The 12,992-nt window shown below is 39.4% G+C and overlaps 1 long non-coding RNA gene across 1 annotated transcript; it reads right to left on the reverse strand.

Moving 5' to 3' along the window:
* Positions 1-752: 752 nt before the first annotated feature.
* On the reverse strand, positions 753-6,380 carry LOC149503576 (uncharacterized). Its single transcript, XR_016323735.1, has 2 exons — positions 6,049-6,380; positions 753-1,338 (listed from the first exon to the last, which is right to left on the reverse strand). It is a non-coding gene; the product is annotated as an uncharacterized LOC149503576 (long non-coding RNA).
* Between the last annotated feature and the right edge of the window lie 6,612 nt (positions 6,381-12,992).

Consider the following 12,992-nt stretch of genomic DNA (forward strand, 5'->3'; position numbering starts at 1 on the left):
AACTACAAAGTTACGTGACGATTATAATAGTAATTGAAACCATATTAACCTTGTCGCTAACCTAACGTTAGTTATTTTTAACGACTTATTCCTTCCTTGTTTGTTGCTTTGTTATTTTTACCTTATTCGTCATTTAAAGGACTATAATTCGAACAGAATTTTAAATTCGACAATGTTTTAATAGTTTCCGTTAGGTACATTACAATGTTTGTTATATTGACCGAATTTCTACTTTTTACAACCTTCTTAAGTGATGTGATTGGAATTCAATAGCGGAGTCAACTTTCTTATTAATTTTCCCATTAAACAGAAATTTATTTTCTATGGATGAGTTTGTGTGGTTTAATTGGGCTGAAAGACGGGTCGATTATAATTGTTGACCTATACGGACTTAAACTGAGAAACATAGTAGAAGCAGATTGTATAATAGAGCGACTCCTTAATTTGCCATTTAATTTTTTCTTTTTTACTAACGATGTGCTCTACTACTTAAGACCTTTCTCGTAAGTATTATGGGTCCTCAATTGATATTGACATAGAAGGAAATTGAAATTTGAAAAGTTAATATATTTCAAAGTAAATGTTATAGATTTTCTTCATTTTTTCAGCGGGTTTTTTTTTGTTAATAATTGTTTAACGCACTAAGTAATCTTTGTTTTAAATCACCTTTGTTAGAGTTCCATATATCGTGAGATTATAATATTTTTTAAAGATTATTAACGTCATACGAGGGAATTATAAAAATGAAAGTATTTAGCTCGTAAAAATCTTTATTGTTTCAAGTGTACCAACAGCGAAAAGGTTAATGATAATTAAAGTTAGTCAGTCGGTCAGTCGAAGTTAGTAGAGGTGAAGGAGTGAAAATTAAAGAAAAAATTACAACAAAAATTCGCTCGCAGGTAAAGTCAGAGGAATGTAAAAAGCAACTATTCAACATAATAAAACATGAGTTGGGATATAAAATTAACTAAGCCAATCGCGCGCTAGGCTGGCACTTTTTTGTAAAATGAGGATTTTCGAAAATCATTCGTTGAACGTCAAGGGCAAAGGTACGGAACGCCATTGGATAGGACTACGGGAGGGCGGGGCTAAGGGTTAGCACCCACACGTTTGTGGGTTAACAATGCCGCTCAAGGGACTTTAGGGGTTTAGGTTTGGATAAAAAAAATTAATGGAAATTAGCAACATGCAAAAAACATAAAACTTAAATGATCGAGTAAAAGTCCTGTAGAGTCATTTATTTAACAAGTCGCTTTGCATACATTCAAAATAATACAGTCGCTGTTGCGGTAAAAACAGTAATGCGTTCGAGGTCCCGTAGGTGCGTAGGTAGCTCCGCTGTAACAAAAAGACAATTAGTAATTAGTTCGTTCACGATCGGTCGGTTAAATTTGCAATTCAGCGCGGGAGTTGAGGTTTTAGGCAGCGCGGGGCGAGCGAGGGACGCGGCGTGAGCGGGCCGACATCCGTTCGTACGCGGATTGCCCAATTCCCGCCACGAGCCGCGCTCACGATTATTCTGATTTCATCATGCACAATGACTCAAATCGACCGATTGCGACAAAGATATTTTCGGGCAGATGATACTACGGCCGCAGATGTAAGTTGTGATGTAGATTAGGGAGCACGAAGGAACTGAAACCGGCCTGTCTTATGCAGAAATTTCAAAGATTTCGTAGCCGATACAATAAACAGCCTGCGTAATCTTCGACGCCACTGCGGACATGACCGTGACAAGATGAAGAGTTGCCGCCACGATGATAACTTTTGACGAATTTATGTCACTCATATAGGAGAGAGAAAAAGACTGACTAAATAAAACAGCCTCGTCGATTTCTCTCCCCGACACAAATGACAAAATAATTTCTTCATTCTTCCGTATAACGACGAGATTCTTCTGCGCCGACTGCAAATAAAACTTCTATTTTCCCGCGCGCTACTATTGTCGAACGTCACCTTAGATAAGTACGTGAGTCACATGACGGTACAAAAAGGAAAATGCGACTAATTATATCGAATAGATGCGTAACCGAACACGATACGAGTTAATACGACATTATTTTTTTTTAATTGGCTAACCGTAAACTACAGATATCGAAAATTCAAAACGCCTGCGGTAAAAGTTGCAAAGTTACAAAACTGGGTCGTAAACTTCCCGAAACTTTCAAAAATAATTATATTTGGTCACTAATAAATACTATTACTATTTAACGTCACAGAAAAAAGATGCCGAATTTAACAGCTAAAATTTTATGGCACGTTTATACTGAGTTTAAAAATATTGACTCAAACTTGATGTTACACTAGTGAACTATTTGTTAGGTGAGGACGACTGTACCAGGCGAGGGCTACAATGCGAATGATAGCTCGGTGCTGAGATCCATGGCATAGAGGCGAATGGTGTGAGAGGAGTGTGGTTAGGCGTGCGGGGGGGGATCGCGGGGCGAGCTGCGCGCGCAGAGAAAGGACGCAAGTGGTGATGTAATCGCGATCGATGCACTCCGCTCCGTGACTGGCAACAAGAACCGACAACGGTCCCACGAACAACGACAAAACGGCTCGTTACGCTATTCCGCCCCAGCTCCGTTACCCACTAACATTTCGGAGCATTAGTGATCACACGTCAACCGCTGAACAATAAATACTCTTCTAAGGACTTTGTTTCTATGACTAGCTGCATGGAAGAACGAATACCAGTTGGTAGAACACACGGGTCACTGACCTTACTACATCAACACGTGCTTTACTCCACGTGGAATTGTTTTAAGAGTGTACGAATCGAAGCACGTCTAAGGCGCGCGCGCACCCTCGATCGTCGGTGTAACGAGTTCCATCCAACGTCTGCCTTTATTGTAATAAAAACGACGTTGAGTATTGATCAAGCGGAGAACGGTGGTGCGACTGCGGTTCGGGCATAGTCGTCGCCTTCCGCGGCCACTCGGCTCTTATCTAGGTCACACGTGTAAACGTTATCCCCACTTCGCCGGCCTTGGCTTACATCGGGCCAAATGGAATAGCAAGGCAGCTCCCCTTGTTCATCGTTGGTACCGCGCCCGGCCCGGCTCCTCTACATCGGACAGTCGAACCTCCACGTAACGTTGACGTCAATATTTTACGACAGACGACACTGACGTAAAATATACGAAAATACACTACTCAACAGGCATGCACTGGCTTTATCAATTATGTAGAAATAAATATTTAAGTATTGAAAGAGCGTCGATTTTAATACTACGTCACAGATGTGTGTGAACGAGTACGTTTGATAAGGGGGCCGGCTATCATGCAGTTGTGGTTGAAACCAGCTTTAGCAGTTCTGACGACGAGTTTTGAAGTATTCTGTAGATGAACTTTGACCTGCATCGTACATCGTCTGCACGCCTCGCGAACAACATTAATAGATCACATAGAACGCGCGATGGTGAGACGAACGAAACATAAATTCCATAAGCGAGTGAGGTCGAATAGAGCCGTCGCAATCGGATAGAGAGTGAACGGCGTCGGAATAAGTATCTAAGTCGATAAGTGCGAGGTCGGGCAGCCCAGCGCGGCCCCATCGAACAAAACGCGTTGCTGGTGATGAAAACGGCGTTTCGGCCTCGTTCGAATCTAGGGCAACACCCGAAATAACTAGGCCAGCGTTACTGCGCAGTCGCTAACGCAACATAGTCGTAACTACGGCCAGGCTGAGAAGACCCGCCAAAAGCGTGCCTTTGCCATTTTTCTAGTTATCGTAAAAAAAGGAAGAGAGATAGAACCGGTCTACGTTATTTGGACGGCGGTTGCCGAAATCGACCTTACTGCGGAGCTCTCTAAGCGAGAACAACTTTGCAGAATGCGAGAAATAACATTATTAAGTCTTCTGTAATCTACAGAGCTATAGTAGTAAAGTAAATAGTTGCATAAAGAAACATTGTTTCAGTTAAAACCGTACAACTTTTAACTCATCAGGACGATTTGAATACATGTGAAGCAAGTGATTTCTATTAAATTGACATCTAGTTTTAAACTAAAATAATCACGTTTTGTAAATAAATGTTGAGGTAGGTCGTTTCACCAGGAGGACGGGACGGCGCGTCGGCGGCTGCGGACTGCGATGCGGTCCGCATTTTCGTCGTCGCTGTCGTCGCCGAACATACTGTTGAAGAGCAACCCGGTCGGCGGTGTATCGCGTTCCGACCCGGCAGGCTGGTTCTGGCCCAGCGGGGTATCCCGGAACACCAGCGGCACCGCCCGGGCGGCCTGGTAGGGCCGCCGTACCGCGGAGACCGACGTCGTTGGTCGTCGACTATCGCCTCGACGACCCGTCGGTCGGGCGTCCTCGGGGTGGCGCCGCGTGTCTGGTTGTAGTGTTGACCGCGGGAACCCCCCTACTCTGAACGGGTTCTGACCCCGGACGGAGATCGGACGTCGGGTGTAAGAGTGCAGGGGAGTCGTTTAGTGGGTGGGCCCTAAAATCCTTGGGCCCGCGATCTGCTCTCAACACCTGCAGATCGTTGAGTCTCACATACCCCGCGCGCCCCCTAGGCGCGGGGACCTCGTAGGAGGTTCGGCCCCCGGCCCGAGAAAAAAAAAAAAAAAAAAAGGTCGATTTCAAAACAAACGGTAAATTTTAAATAATTCATTCTATTCGACCACGAGATATGTAAAGCATCTGACACTTCGGATTAACAAAGTACGAGATTAGATACCAGAAGGGGCTTTCGATTGGAAAAATAAAAAATTAACTAGAATAAGTATATGAAAATATTCGTTTCCTATAATTTTTGGACAAAAGCTCTTGCAACATTCATTTACAGTAATCCTCAATTTACTAAAGTACACAAGATTGCAAAAATGAAAATGTCGGGGATCTACTAAAAATCAGAGAAGGCATGCAACTGTACGGTTAGATTTTATTACGGAATAAAATTTGTTGCCATTGTACATAAATGACTGAGTAAATTGCTAGAATAAGTTTTAGTTCACAATAATTTCAGCCAAACGTTTATTGTTAACATTTCAAGTACATTTGTGCAATGCATAGTTAAAGTAGTTAATTGAAATTGAGTGTAATGTGGTTACTTATAAAGCACCAATTTATATTTCTCATATCTCAAGGTCAACTATGTAATTCTGACAATTGTTAGTTCATACTCGGAAAGCTATAGCAACGTAAATTAATATAATCTTTGGGTTTTTTTTTTTATTTTTTCATTTTATGTGTCACAAAGGAGTTTTCATGGTTTTTCATTAAGTTAAGTTTAAAAAAAAATATCTAAGAAAATATGGTTTTAATTTATTGTAACATAATGAAGAAAGCAATTATTTGATTAAAACCAAAAAACGTTTAAGTTCAATGAACCTTAGCACCTGTTTCTTTGGGGGCAAGAGAATAATTCTATATTTTTGTTTCGTCCGTTAGAAAGCGTATAATGTGACAGAATTGTTTGAATGTAATGTAAAATTTTATCGCAGAACAAACAGTTATACGTGTTAAACAAAGTAAGGTCTGTATTCTGTAACGAATAGGTGCAGTGTATATATGTAGGCACTGAAAATTCCTTGAACACGCTACCCACCGACACCGACCGCTCTGATAAGGATGTAATCGTTCACGCAATGAAATGATAACGTGCGGAACACACACGTAAGTAACAAGTACACGACCTGATGGTACGTTCCGCTCGGGACCAATCAAGCTGACCTACTCGACACTAAACGGATTACAACGAACACCCATCCGCTGTGCAGTACTCAAACCCAATTATCTCAAATGTCCTTTCATACGCCAATCAGTGCGTAAGTACATATACGATATAAATATTAACCAAATATGTGGATTACTAAGAATTTTCTGCTACACGTGTCGACGCGAACTTTGCTTGTCTACATACAGACGCACTGACTGTGCAATATGAGATTATTTTTTTATTATAAATTCTTAGAACATAAAACAATACAGTTTTTGTTTTTAATTCGTCAAACTGATTGTAGTTGTTGCCATGATATGTGGTATAGTGAGCTGTTAGCAACAGGGTTTTGGTGATAATGCGCGACGGGACTCACCTGGTGACGGCGACGTGGCGACCCATAGCTCGGCTGGTGTTGTTGTGAGTCGATTCGGCTGGTGCTGATGGGAGCTGCGTTATTTTAGGCGACCTCGGCTACTACTACGCTGGCGCGTTGAACCACGTCGTCGCAGGGCGATACCGCATTGTGCTCTATCTATACAATATACATTATACTGGTATACATATGCTCTGCTCTGAAACCCCACCCCGCCCGCTCTCCGCAACACCTCTTCTTTATCCCCTCTACAAGAACAGAAACGCCTTCAGCGCAAGTACCTACCTAGTTACCTAGACAACAAACTATTCAAAACGGATTAAATCAGTAAATTCAGCATAAACCATACCCTAATAATAAGAATATTACAATTCTTGTTACATTTAAAGCTATATATTCAATTACTTAGGATTTTTCACTGTGAATACTATGATGAATAAATCCATTATACATAGTATATTACCAGTACAAAATCAGGTGATCTAGTGTTTTATACAAATATTAATATATTATTATCATTATCGATTTACGTTAGAAATCAATACGATAAACAAATGTTTTTTTTTTTATTGTGAACAAGAAAAACACATTTTGAAATGCATTATTATTATGTAACATTCGATGAAATGTAAAGGTTAAAACTACGTAACAAAACCAATTATGGACCGTTTTCGTTTACGTTTTACCTACTATGTACTATCATGATAATTGACTGATACCTACACTGGGTGCTAAAACAACGTTTCTCGAAGACGAGACGGGAATAAACTACTAAAAAAAATATGAAAATATTACTCGACTTATAACCTAATATTATTTAACTAATAATACATTACTATACTATACTAAAATGTAATTTTCTTATATTTTCTACTTACCCCGCAATCTGTATCTATATCTATATAATATACCTAGTCAGGTCATAAATTCTGTCACATGTTTAATGTAAAATAATTGAAACAAGTTTATTCATTATGTAACCATTCATATACCAAAATGAACTTAACAAAACATAGATTCTTATGACACTAAAGTTTATTCAAAATGACCTCCGTGATTTTGAATACAGGCCTTCAATCTGCGCGGCCAGTCGTCTATCGCAGCACGAACGAGGTCCATGTCAATATCGGTGGTTGCCTTAATCAAGGATGTCTTGAGTGACTCCAAATTGGGATGAGGCTTTGAGCACGCCTTTTCCTCCAAGTGTTACCATATCTTGTAATCTAACGAATTCAAATCTGGACTGGAGGAGGGCCAGCCTTCGTGCCGGATGAAGTCGATTTCACGCGCCGCCAGCCAGTCTTGTGTGCTCTCCGCTCTATGAGCTGGCGCCGAATCTTGTTGGAATACCCAGCTCCTGTTATTGAACATGGTATGAGAAACAGGTTCCACAAGGTTCGTCAGGACTGTAATTTGATACACAACTGCATTCGTTTTTACACCTTTCTCACAAAAATGTACCTCTGTTAAGCCCCAATAAGAAACTCCCAACCATACCATGAGCGAAGATGGAAAATGACCTCGTTGGACACGCGGAATACGGGTGCTCGCTTCTTCACTACTGTGTGCGTACACCTTATCATTTTGTTTGTTGTAGCTCTCTTCTATGGTAAAAATTTTTTCATCCGAAAAAAGAATTTCCCGATATTTTTTTCCCGCGTACCGCTTCAACAAAGCGCGGCATCTCTTCAGTCTCAGGTCCATTAGACGAGCATTCAAACGATGTCTTGTTTTTCTTCGATATGCCCGAAGCCCTAAGTCTTCATTTAACACCCTTTTCACCGTGGTTCTGCTTAACCCCATCTGAAGAGCCAACAGTTTCTGCTTACGTTTAGGATTTCTTTGAATTCGCGCCTTCACAGCTTTTATCACTGCTGGAGTCCTAACAGACCGAGAGCGACCACTTCTTGACCTGTCATCTACACTAGAGTCTTCATTGTATCATTTGATGGTACGATAAATGAATCTTTTGGTTATATTCAAATTTTTCAGTATGTTAAAAATTTGAATTGGCACGTAACCGCAACGATACAACGCAATAACTGCAACACGATCTTCTTGAAGCGTCCACTCCATATTTAAAAATGAGTTAAATTCTAAAAGTATACATTTTTATTTTCGTGAACAATTCGAAATTCGAATTCAATAAACTTTTTTGTGGCCAGCATTCTAAAAGAAAAGTTTTTACTGTGTGACAATACTTATGACCTGACTAGTTATATATTTTAACAAGAAAAAAATATATATTAATACGTGAAGCAAAAACTTTGTATCCCTTTTTACGAAAATTACGCGGACGGAGGAGTATGAAATTTTCCACACTTATAGAGAATATAGAGAAGAAGTGCACAATGCTAATTTTTTTTTAAATAATGCATAAAAGGTACATGAAATCAATAAAGAAAACATTACACACACTACATACCATGTATTTGACGCACACACGCATGCATACTATTTATTGTCAAACTTTTGTTCTTCACGTCTGTTGTCAAATTGAGAATAGATTAAATATTGTTTGTCTTTGTTATTTAAATTCTAAAAGTATACATTTTTATTTTCGTGAACAATTCGAAATTCGAATTCAATAAACTTTTTTGTGGCCAGCATTCTAAAAGAAAAGTTTTTACTGTGTGACAATACTTATGACCTGACTAGTTATAAATCTACAGTGGTTTTTACGGATGTTCCGTTATAACTACTGAACCATGCATCCGATTGACTTGAAACTTGGTATCCATGTAGAAAACAGATGTACTTAATGGATAGGCTAATATTTATATGAGTGTTGGACTCCCTACACTAGTTGCGGGGGCGTTAATGATGAGAATCTTTGTGGAGGTGAGAAATAATAATGTTAATTTTAAATGCCCAGCGAAGCGGACGGGTACAGCTAGTCTACTCTAAGATGGCAGCCGTTATAATAATATGTTTTTGTTTGTGTACATTGCATCGAGTGTACCATCTGCCTACGTTTTCCAGAATGGATCCATGAAAGGATGTTTAAATAAGTGTATTAATTCGACGCGGGAGTAGGTATTTTAATTGTCATTTAATTTATTAAGGATGAATCCAAGGCGAAAAATCGTACTTGTTCGCATTAAGTCCAAGTTAAGCATATACCTTATAATTATAAGCATATGCTTAACTTGCATAGCTTATAATTGGTGGTCTTATATAACAAAATTTGTGACAGAATTTACGTTGTATTATCTATCTACGAGCTTGAAAACTTAATACCACCCGGATCGAGAGCTAATAGGCCCATTTAGCAGAATAAAGATCAAAAAGGTAAAACATAAGCTCTTAAAGTGGTAGGTAACGTTAAATCGACAAAATAATTACCTAAGGTATTTAGAAAAACCGAATGTAATACTTTTTAAATATGGCAACAAACAAATGCATAATAATATACAACTCGGGATGACACAATACTTTTAGACAAACAACGATTTTATTTCTAAAGTCTACTTGTCTTTTATCGTCAAAATTTCAACATACTTCAAACCGAACTGTAGACAATTCAATTACAGTTTTTTTTTTCATCATTTCGTTCAGTGTACACTTTACCAAAACTCTCATTTGGTAGAAAAACCTACATATTGGATTTTCAATAAGCATAACATTATTTAGACATTCACGACCTACAGTTATTGTGTTCATTAAAATAATAATAATAGTAGTTTGAAGTTCTATAAAAACGACCACTGACCGGGATCCGACTTTGGTAATTTAGGTTATTGGTGAAGCAGGTGAAAATTTCGAGAGACCGTAATTTACCCAACGGACTAAAATACATCTGGTCCGCTCCCTTGTCTTCTCCATTGCTCTATACAGTGCAGAGACGTGGACACTCAAAGCCGCAGATAGGCAGAGAATCGACGCTTTTGAGATGTGGTGCTGGCGACATATGCTACGAATACCATGGTCGGCCAGCCGCACTAACATCTGTATTCTCAAACAGTTAAAAATAGAAAAGACTCAACGTCTATCCACAACCTGCTTACAAAGAATATTGCGGTATTTTGGTCATGTTGCACGCAGGGATACCAACAATTTGGAACGCCTTATGGAAACCGGTAAAATCGAGGGTAAAGGGCCTAGGGATGGTCGGACCAAATAGCGGAGGAACTCAAAATACTTGTCAGCGACGCACTCCACCAAGCTACAGAATGGGATCGATGGAGACAACTAGTTGACGGAATCGGATGGAGTCACGATCCTCAGCAATGAGAGACCGATTGAAGAGAGAGAGTGAGAAGGAGGATCTTAGGTTGAGGTTATTTTGAAACGATAAAACATCATGTTGTAATTAAAAACGTTTCTTATCATTAGATTTGAATTCTTGGAGGTATGTGGCGTTTAGAAATATAGTCCCATCTTATTGCAGAACACATGTGACACGGTAGAACAATTTTAATCCCAGTTAAACCACAAATAGCTTCTTTTAATTATTTTTCGAACGGGGTTCATTGTCACAAGTTTTGTTTGTGGACTGAGAAGTTAAGCCGAAAAAAGTGTAACAATGAATAACGACACAAAAAAACGATATCTTTTTACGGTGATTTTTGAGGCATTTGCCGATCACCTAGAAAACATTTTTTTTCTCTCTATTGATTCAACTTTCCGTCAAATTTGAGAATACTCTGTATAGTTATATACAAATAATAAAATTGTGATATATATTTTTTACACTAATATTCCAGAAATTTATCTGCAAAATCTACTTTATTCCCGTTTATGTACATTTTATGATTCTTTTAATTATTTTATAACGACTTTTTATGTTTTATTCAATATTACATAATACAAACACAAAAGAGATTGAAGCGAAAAATAACGCCATTCCAATCGGCTAGGTGTTCATAAGGCGAGGGCCAGGGAGGCGGATCTCGCCCAAGCCCTGGGCCCTCTAAGTGTTTCGGGTCCCCCTCACATGTCGGTCTGGGGACCGGCAAGGGGGGCCTAAGAAGACGACGTGCAAGCTGCTCTGCACGCGTTTTACGCAAGAGCATCCGGGTGATGGAAGGCCGGCTATCCTCGACTCACGCTGGTTCTGGTCCAGCGGGGTATTCCGTAGGATAGCTCACTCTAACCGGCGCCATCTAGGCGGGCTTCGGATAGCCTGCCGACCGAGAGGGCTGGTGGTCGTGGCGCCGACGACCGCCGGTCTGGCGTCCCGAGGGGGGGGGTGATGGGAGAAATGTGCTCCGCACTAAACGCTTCACTTTCCCCCCTCTGCCTCTTCGTTGAGCGACAGGAGGTTTTAGTCAGTTCGAGTCTGACATGCCCCGCCCTCCATCCCCAGTGGAGGGCGGAAGTCCGGCGATTTCCTCCTGCCAAAAAAAAAAAAAAAAAAAGTGTTCATAAGACACTTCTCTTTTATATATATATTTTTGGTTGTGGGTATTTTATGTTATTTCTTTACATATAAAATAAACTAATATTAGTGAAATTGTAGGGAGGAGTGGGGAGGAGGGACTTTTAGAGGCACGAAGGGTTTCCCAGCTTCACCAGATTGGTTGGGGTTCGCTAAAAGCTGTTCGAGCAACCCCGATGGAGGCCTAATTTCTCAACACCAGCAGCTGCTTCGTGATTGCATTTACCGAAATGAAAACATGACACTTTAAGAAACTCAGCTGGCTGTCGTTATGGATTAAAACACTTGTCGTTGTAACTATGGCTCCTGCTAGCGTTAGAACTACATAGGATCGTCCAATAGCGCTGAGATGTGTCCATGAGGATGTGGCAGCCCAAAGTATCATAAAATACTGTATAATAAATATAATTTATTTTAAAATACAATACAAAGATTGGATAATCAATATTCAAGCAGTGGAAAATTAATTTTGTAAACAGTCCTTGAATGAGTGACAGTTATTATTTTGCTATGGAGTCATAGGGCGAAACGCGTTCGTCTATGCGCTTGCTGTTATTCACATAGTCCACTCGGCTATCACGTGACACTGATAGATAGATAACAATAAATTGGCATCTGGTAACAATATCAATCAGTTCAATCTATGTCAATTCCTAAGAATTGATAGAGAATTCGATGTGATTCGATACGATTCTTCTAGGTCTATGGTGTTCTTTTTTTTTAAATCGAAACATCAGTCAGTCTTTTTGTTGCTCTTTGGTCGACTTTAATATATTATGAATATTCTGGATGAAATGGCTTGTGTGAACATTAAAATAGCTACCAAACATTTTATGATCAAATTATTTTTTTAGTGTAATGAAAATATAAATTAACAACTTTTGTTTGAAGTGTTTTGTAATTAGTGTCCGGCGATCTTTAAGCCTTCAAGTGTTGGCTAAAAGCGAGAGAACGATCTGGAAATTCGATCACGTACACTATAGTTAGAAGAAGTTTTAAGAGCCGTATATATATCTCCGGAGTCGTGCCAATGAAAAGAGGAATGGCGCTTTGAAAGTTTTAATTGTTCAACATTAGTCTTTGACGCCGACCAAGGCCACAATGCAAAGCTTCATTCAGATAAGCTCAATTGCCTAAGTAAATAAGTCAGTTACTTAATATTTGCCAAAGTGTTTTATTCTGTAAGAAAATTCCGTTTCTTGAGTTCCTCGGAGGGTTAATTGACAAAGTGAAGTTTAATTCGATAAATGTCTGAGGCCATGAGTCATGTGATACATTCGTATCCTTTTGTGGGCACAAATAAGAATTTATTTGAAATGTAAAGTAAAAATAAAATACTGAAAAGCGACTCAAGCCGTGAAACGAATTTTTAACATTTATATAGTTAATCTAGTCAGTAAAAGTAACATAAAATTGGTTCTAGCATTTTCTATGTAAGAATTTTGAAGTCAAAGATGAAGCTCGCTCCAGTCGACCCGTTATGGGTAAAGCTGTTGCCAAAAGCTGAAGAAGATTGAAATATTAATAGTTGCAACATAGTTTAATAGAACAGGGATCACTACGA

This window comes from Bombyx mandarina, chromosome 01 (assembly GCF_030267445.1).
Source record: "Bombyx mandarina strain Sakado chromosome 01, ASM3026744v2".
Lineage (NCBI taxonomy): Eukaryota > Metazoa > Arthropoda > Insecta > Lepidoptera > Bombycidae > Bombyx > Bombyx mandarina.